This window comes from Phodopus roborovskii, unplaced genomic scaffold, assembly GCF_943737965.1.
Source record: "Phodopus roborovskii unplaced genomic scaffold, PHOROB, whole genome shotgun sequence".
Lineage (NCBI taxonomy): Eukaryota > Metazoa > Chordata > Mammalia > Rodentia > Cricetidae > Phodopus > Phodopus roborovskii.
In genome coordinates, this window is record NW_026125806.1 from 202,204 (window position 1) to 210,652 (window position 8,449).

Sequence of the window (8,449 nt, forward strand, 5' to 3'; positions counted from 1 at the left end):
CAGCAAATATCTTTACAATTTGTGGGCAGATTAATCCTCTAAAATATGTATCAAACTCAAGTGATCAATTTCATAAAATTCTATTACTGGACTTGTAGACACATATTAGCATTAATCTATTACTAATACATTATTTCAATAACCTACTTTCTTGAAAGATAGGTCATAAGAAAAACAAAGAGAGAAACATAAAACTCATTTTATATCTTATTTCAAGTGTACTTATAGATATATATCAATTATTCAACTCAAACATCAAAAAATACACATTCTACTTGGTATCACACAGAAACTATTTTAAGCTAGACTACATCTTATGTCAAAGAATAAATATTTACCAATTCAAAAAGATTGAAAGCATTCTTTCAATACCTATGTCCTATATGGTATATAAAATATAAAACTGATAGCAAGATATCTCTAGTAAATTCACAAAATCATGGAAATTAAACTACTATTCCTTAATGATAAATGGGTCATGGGGTAAAAAAAAAAAAAATCAAGAAATAAAGAAAGCATTCCCTGGACCAATGTAAAAACACAATACAAGACACTCTGGAACAGACTGACATTATTCCTATGAGGGAACACATGTTATATTTAAAAAGTAAAAAAATAATACAAATAAATGGCTTGGTGATGCAGGTAAATAGAAAAACAAGAACAAACTAGTAGTGAGTACGACAAAGCAATCAAAATCAGAGCAGAAATCAATGAAAAGAAATGAGGAAAACAATAAAAGACTCAACAAATTTAGTTGTTTGAAGAGTTGAACAAGACTGAAAGATCACTTTCCAAATTAACAACAACAAAAAACAAAGAAGGACGCAAATAACTGAATCAATGAAAGCTTTATATGAGAAACACACAGCTAACATTATCATGAATATACAAATGCTTCCAACAATTACATTGAACACAGGTGAAAGTAAGAAAGCTCACTATCCCAAATCTTTTTCAATATTGTACTCCAAGTACTAAAGCAGTAAGGCAAAAAAGAAAATTAAAATGATACAAAGAGGAAAGAAGTCAAAGTACTTCTCTTTGCAGTTGGCATGCTGTATTAGAAATCACAAAAATTCCACCAAAAATTTTTAATAATTTTAAAAATTCAGAATACAAAAAACTTGAAAAAAATCAATATATTTTCAATACACTAATAACCACACAGAAAAGGAGACTGTACACACTTTCATCACAACAGCCTCAATGAAAATAAAATCTCTAAGAATAAACCTAAGCAAGGAAGTGATGATCCTTTACAGTGAAAACTTCAAAGCCTGAAGAGATAACACTAGAAAATGAAAATATCTTCAATACTCATGGATTGATAAAATTAATTTTAATCAATTAATTTCTAACTTAATTAATTATAATAGTTATAATATATAGTAAGTTTAATTAATAACATAATTAATTAATTGTGAAGATGACCACTCCATCAAAGGCTATATCAACATTTAGTGTAATAACATTCAAAATCTGCATTTCATTCTTCATATAAGTAGAAAAACTATTTTAAAATTCAGATGGAACTGCACAAGATTCTAGAAAACCCAAACAATCCTGAACAAAAAAGAACAATTCTGGAGGGATTACAAGGACTGATCTTAAGATGTACTACAATCATAGTAAGAAAAACAATATGGTCCTGGCACAAAACCTGACACAGAGAACAATAAAACAAAATTGAAATACATGAGTACCTTAGCCACTTAATATTTGATTAGAGATACCAAAAACATATCCTGGAAAAAAAGCATATTCAACTAAAGGTCCTGGAAAATTAGGTGTCCACATTCAGATGAATGAAATTAGATCTGGATCTCTTACCTTATAAGTGGACCAACAATCTCAACAATGTAACCTACACAATATGGTATACGAAAGGACTTCCTGACTATAATTACATGGTCCAAGAATTAAGGCCAATAATTGAAAAATGAAATTTCATAAAACTACACATCTTCAGCTAGTCATGGTGGCACTTGCCTTTAATCCTAGCACTTGAGGCAGAGGCAGATGGATCTCTGTAATCAATGCCAGCCTGGTCTACAGAGTGAGTTTCAGGACAGCTAGGGCTATGCAGAAAAACCCTGTCTCTAAAAACAGAACAGAACAAAACAAACAAACAGTATAAACCTGCACAGCTCAAAAAACTATCAACTACGTAATGAGGAAGTCACAAATTGGTGAGCATCTTTGCCATCTATTTATCAGACAGAGGATTACTAACTGGAATAAACATAAACAACTCAAAAAAAGTCAAAGGAACAAATGACCTATTTTAAAAAAGGTTCCATGAACTCTGAATAGGGAATTCTCAAAAAAGAAAGAAAAGAAAAAAAAGGCTCAGATCAGAAATATCCCAAAAACTTCACCAACAAAGTAAAAAAAAAAAAAAAAAAAAAAAAAAAATCAAAACAACTTTGAGATTTCACTTAATCCCACCAAAAAGGATAACAACAACTGACAACAAATGCTATAGACCACAAATCCTCAGTCACTGCTTGTAGTATTCCAAACTGGTGCATTCATTATGGAAATCAGTGTGAAGAATTCTGAAACACAAAATTAACCATATAACCCAGATATATACATCCAAAGCATGTAACATCTTAGTCCACATAGTTATTCAATCATATTCATTGGTATGTTCTTTACAATGGCTAGGAAACAGAAATAACATAAATGTACTACAACCAAGAAATAGATAATAAAAATTGATACATCCATACTATAGATTATTATACAGTTGTGAAGAATAAAGTCATGCATTTTTCCAGGCAAATTAGAATTACAAACTGAGGTAATCCATACCCACAATGATAAATCATGTTACCTCACACTGGAGGCTTTTAGGTTCAAATATTCAGGTGAATACCGAGCCTGTAACAACTACAAAAAAAAAAAAAACAAAAAAACAAAAACAAAAACAAAAACAAAACAAAAAAAAAAAACAAAGATACAAAAAACAGGGAAATCAAAGAGACCATTGTCTGGATAGGGAGATTGAGGATAAATATCGCAGCTTAATAGGGATGAATAAATAGGCTGAATAGATGTTTATTCAGGAAGAAATAACTTACAACCTAGACAGATGAACACCAGCAAGTTCAACCGGATGCTCCCCTCTTTGTGTCCCACCAGCAAGAGAGCATTCCCGGCTCCCCTCAGATCTACTTCCACAGGTCACTTCCGCCCCTGGCTCCACCCCCAATGGGCGTGGTCAGTGCCACAGAAGGAGACAAAGTGAATATCCTACTACAATTCCCCTTTTAGTCTAAAGAAAAGATTTAGGCTTGATACAAAACTACATATAAAACAGTGAATAACAAGTGTGCTCTAAGAAAAGGAAAATCGAGAACAAAATGACCTACATATCTAGTCCTAGGGTGAAGGCATAACGGAATTTACAATAGAGTTGTCCTAAGCTGGAAAATGTACGTCTAGTACTTAATATATCTAACTAGGAAGAGAGAATAATAGTTGTGATAGTTTAATCTTCAACCTCATCAAGACCTGAGAAGGAAAATAACGATACTAGAGTAAACAGGAAGTGCAGATGGGCAACTTCCAAAAGGTGCAGCAAGGACAGAAACAGCAAGCCACCTGAACAGTCACCCTAGGTCTCACATTGGTACACCCAGTTTTGGCTAAGGCCAAGAGATCTTGACATACCACAACAACAGCAGGGAGGTAGAATGGCTGTCTTACCCTGACTTGGCAAGGTCAAGCAGTCTTCTATATTTGTCTCCTGCAAGCACATAGGACTGCATGTCCAAATCAATGGTCAAGGTGGGGGCAGTTCTTTGCCCAACAGGCCATTAGCTGAGGCGAGAATGAACTCCAGAAGGAGCAACAACAGTATCTGAATATTTTTGGGAAAGTGCACGGTGCTGTCAAGAGCAACAGTGTCTCATGTCAATGGAGTACATTAAAATATTTAAATGCCATCTTCTGCATGTCTATGAAGTGATTGAAGATTAAGCATCTATATCTGACTAATCTCATAGGTACAGGGAACATGAGTGAAGATAATCTGTAATACTCCGGAACTTAGCTAAACAACTGATTAAAACTTCCCTGAGTAAAGCAGGAACAAATACTTAAACAATATAACTATATACATACATATAAACCCTAAAATAGAGGTAGAGTAGAAATGTCTAGATAAGAGGTAGAACTATAAAGGGCAGCATGATAAACATCCAAAATTGTATCAATATACAAGATGTCTTGAATACAAGAAAAGAATATATACATAGAATATGGCAAGAATAAATGTGCATAAATTGTATCAATATACAAAATGTCTTCAACATAAGTAAAAGTATACATACAAAGAATATGGTAAGAATAATATGCATAAAACATAAATAGAAATATTTCACACAATATGACAAAATATAACATACAATTCTTCTGGGAAGGGAATATAAACTTAATTTTACATAGGTTACCACACATAAGAATATATAACAATGTAAGCTGTAATACTAATATTTCACTCTTACTAAATAATTCACAAGAAGATAGGCTAATCTACCTATATCCATTCTAAATCATAACTTTCCCAACCATACTCTATTCCTGTCTAAAAGAGGTACCTGAGTCTAAGCATCACCTTCCATACTTAACCCCAAGTAACTAAAACCAACTAAGAAGATAAATATTATCCCTAAATTCCAAGGGGACGTTGTTATCTTAAGATCACTTCCTGCTGAAATGGGACAATGATTGCTCCATGGGATCTTGTAGGAAGAAAATTTTTAGCAACCAAATTTCTCAACAGAACTGGCTGTGACATATGTATACAGACAATACAGAGCCTGTAACAACTACAAAAACAAACAAACAAACAAACAAACAAAGCAGGGGAGTCAAAGAGACCATTGTCTGGTTAGGGTGATTGAGGATAAATAGAGAGGGTGATAGCAATGTACAAGCGACCTGGATAGTAAAAGAGAAATATGGACTCTTTGAGGAAAGATGGGGCGTAAAATACAGAATAAGGTGGGAGTAAGGTAAAGGGGACTAGCAGAATTCAGAGATGTGATTAGGAAAAATGGGAATTCCTCAGGGAAGTAGAATGGAAGTAATACAGAGCGGTGCATAAAAGAAACAAAAAGTATGTCTGAAAATGTCAGAAGAAATAAGGCTATTAATTTAACTAAATACAGAGGACTAGTATGCATATAATTCAATATATAAATACATACACCATTTTAATACCACTTCTTATCTGTGCTCATGGCATTCACTCCAGGAGCCAAAATTACTGAACAAAAGCCCAATATTACACTTGAGAAGCCCTCTTAGTTGTTGGCCACAGCTGTCCAAGAGCCTCCCAAAATATACAACCTGTTGCAGTTGCCCCTGGTTACTACCAGAGGTGGAAGCTAAAGTCCCTATTGTTTAAGGCAGTATACACTTTAGATACAATGCTTAGAGAATCCTGAGTTGGATGGGACTTAAATGCCAGAATATGCCATAAAACCTTCCAAAGGGAGGTAACCAAAATTCCTAGCTGTTGTCTACTACATCATTGTCTACCATAGTATATTAACAGTATAGAAGCAGTTAACAGAACACAAATCTCATGGGAAAACAACAGTTCTGTAATTGGGCTTAAGACCTGTTTAATAATATTAACATTGGTATTGGAAAACTAGCAAGCTAATAAGTGCTAGTGAAATCATGGTTACTAGTGGAATTCTCCATTAATTTACTTAACCAGCATAATCCCTAACAACAATCTGTAAACATTTGTTTTGTAAGCAGAGATAAGTCATGTCATCAAGGAGAGTCCACTTTGCAACAGAAGGAAACTTCAGAAAATAAAAAAAACAGATGTGGATTTCAATCCCAATTATATCTGTAAAAATACTTTCACGTCCATTTTTGGACTATTATGGAAGAGAGGGAAGGGCCAGAACACCAAGGATTTTGCTGAAAGCACAAGAAGCTACATTCACAAAATGTCACCAATATGAATCACAGGTTGAACAAAGTCAACACAACTCCAAAATGAATGGCAATAAGCCCATGTTTTCTCAACCCTACACAAATAACTACAGGCAAGTCAGAAAAGGTGAGAATGAGAGAGGTGATCTTCCCCAAAGAAAAGCACAACTGTTAGTTGTTAATGCAAAGAAGCCAGCCCTGAATATCTACATACAAGTAACATCATACAGCCAGAGCTGGCTTTATATGCATAGATCCATCCATCCATCCCATCCATCCAATAACAACACTGAGCTGAACTGGAATCCAGATGCAGAGAGGGAGAAGTGATTAGAAAAGGGGCAAACATCTACACAATGGAATACTACTCTGAAGAAAGAAAAAATGGTATCTGGAAATTTGCAGGCAAGTGGATGGCACTTGAAGAAACCATCCTGAATGAGGTAACCCAGTGACAAAAGAGAAACACAGTATGTACTCACTCATACATGGATTTTAGACCTAGATCAAAGGATCACTAGCCTATAATTCACATCACCAGAGGAACTAGGATACAAGGTGTATTCTAAGAGATTCATATAAAGTCCCTCACAGAACTGGGAAGGGACAAGTCCCCCAGAGCTCAGGTGAAGTGGGGGAGGACAGCTAATGGAGAGAGAAGTAGGAGAAAATGAGGGGGAGGAAAGGAAAACATGTGCAACCAGGAAGATTGAGCCTGGTTAGGAATGGAAGACAGGAAAGAGAGAGAGAGAGAGAGAGAGAGAGAGAGAGAGAGAGAGAGAGAGAGAGAGAGAGAGAGAAAGAGAGAGAGAGAGAACATAAAAGAGGGAGCCAGTATTGGTTTAAAGATAACACTGAACACAAAGAAAGGTCTAGAGAACTACAAGACTGCCGCCAACTAACAATTTGAGCATCCGTGGAAAGGCTATCATAAATACCCTTCCCGGAGAGTGAGATCAACAACTAACTTATCCATGGAGCCCTCAACTAATGCCTGTTGAAAACAGGAGCAAACAACCATACATAAACACTGAGTCGAACTAGAACCCAGATGCAGATGGGTAGGACAAGACCAGGCTGCAGAAACACATAGAGACAGCTTACCTGAACAAGGAGGAGATAACGGCCACCAGACTGATAGCTGGGAAGCCAGCAGGGGACTGACTCAGGCCCCCCTGAATATGGGTCTCAGCCAGAAGGACTGAGCAGTCTAAGGGGCCTCAGACAGTGGAGCCAGGATGTATCCCTGGTGCACAAAAGGACCTTGCAAACATATCCCCCATGGAGGGATAACTGCCTTAATCCAGAGACAGGAGAGAAGCCCTAGTCCCTACTTCACATGACCTGTCAGATCTACATGACCCCAACTGGATGGCATTCCCCTACATGTGGAATTGGAGAGGGGGGATGAGAGTGGAGTGTGGTTAGAGTGCATGTGAGAGGGCAGGGAAGGTAAGAGGGAGGGAGGGAGGGAGGAAGAGCAAACTGGGATTGAATTGTAAAATAAATAAATAAAAAAAAGAAGGCTGAAAGACACTTAAGAAAGTGCTCAACATCTTTAGCTATCAGGGAAATGCAAATCAAAACAACTTTGAGATACCATCTTACTCCTGCCAGGATGGCTAAAATTAGAAACAACAATGACAACTCATCCTGGAGAGGATGTGGAGAAAGGGTAACACTCCTCCATTGCTGGTGGGAGTGCAAACTTGTATAGACATTCTGAAGATCATTATGGTGGTTCCTCAGGAAAATGGTAATCCCCCTCTTAGGCATATACCACAACCATGCAACAAAGACACGTGCTCAACTATGTTCATAGCAGCACTATTTGTATTAGCAAGAACCTGGAATCAACCTAGATGCCCCTCAATTGAAGAATGGTTAATGAAGATGTGGCACATCTACACAATGGAATACTACTCTGCAGAAAAAAATAATGGTATCTTGAAATTCGCAGGCAAGTGGATGGCACTTGAAGAAACCATCCTGAATGAGGGAACCCAGTCACAAAAAAGAGGAACATGGTTTGTACTCACTCATATATAGATTTTAGATGTAGAACAAAGGATCACCAGCCTATAATTCACACCGCCAGAGGAACTAGGATGCATGGTGTATTCTAAGAGATTCATATAAAGTCCCTCACAGAACTGGGAAGGGACAAGTTCTCTGGAGCACATTGGGTGGGAGGTGGGAGGGACAATGAGTGGGGAGGGAACTAGGAGAAAGAGAAGGGGAGAAGAGGAAAGACTGGGAAGATTGAGTCAGGGGAGGAATAGAAGACAGAATACAGAGAGAAAGGGAGAGAGATAGACAGAGACAGAGAGAGAGAACATAAAAGAGGGAGACATTATAGGGTGAAGGGAAAACTGAACATAAATAAATATGCAGAGTCCTAAAACACTGTCTCCAACTAACAATTTGAGCAACCATGGAAAGGCTAGCATAAATGCCCTTCCCTGATAATTAAATCAACATC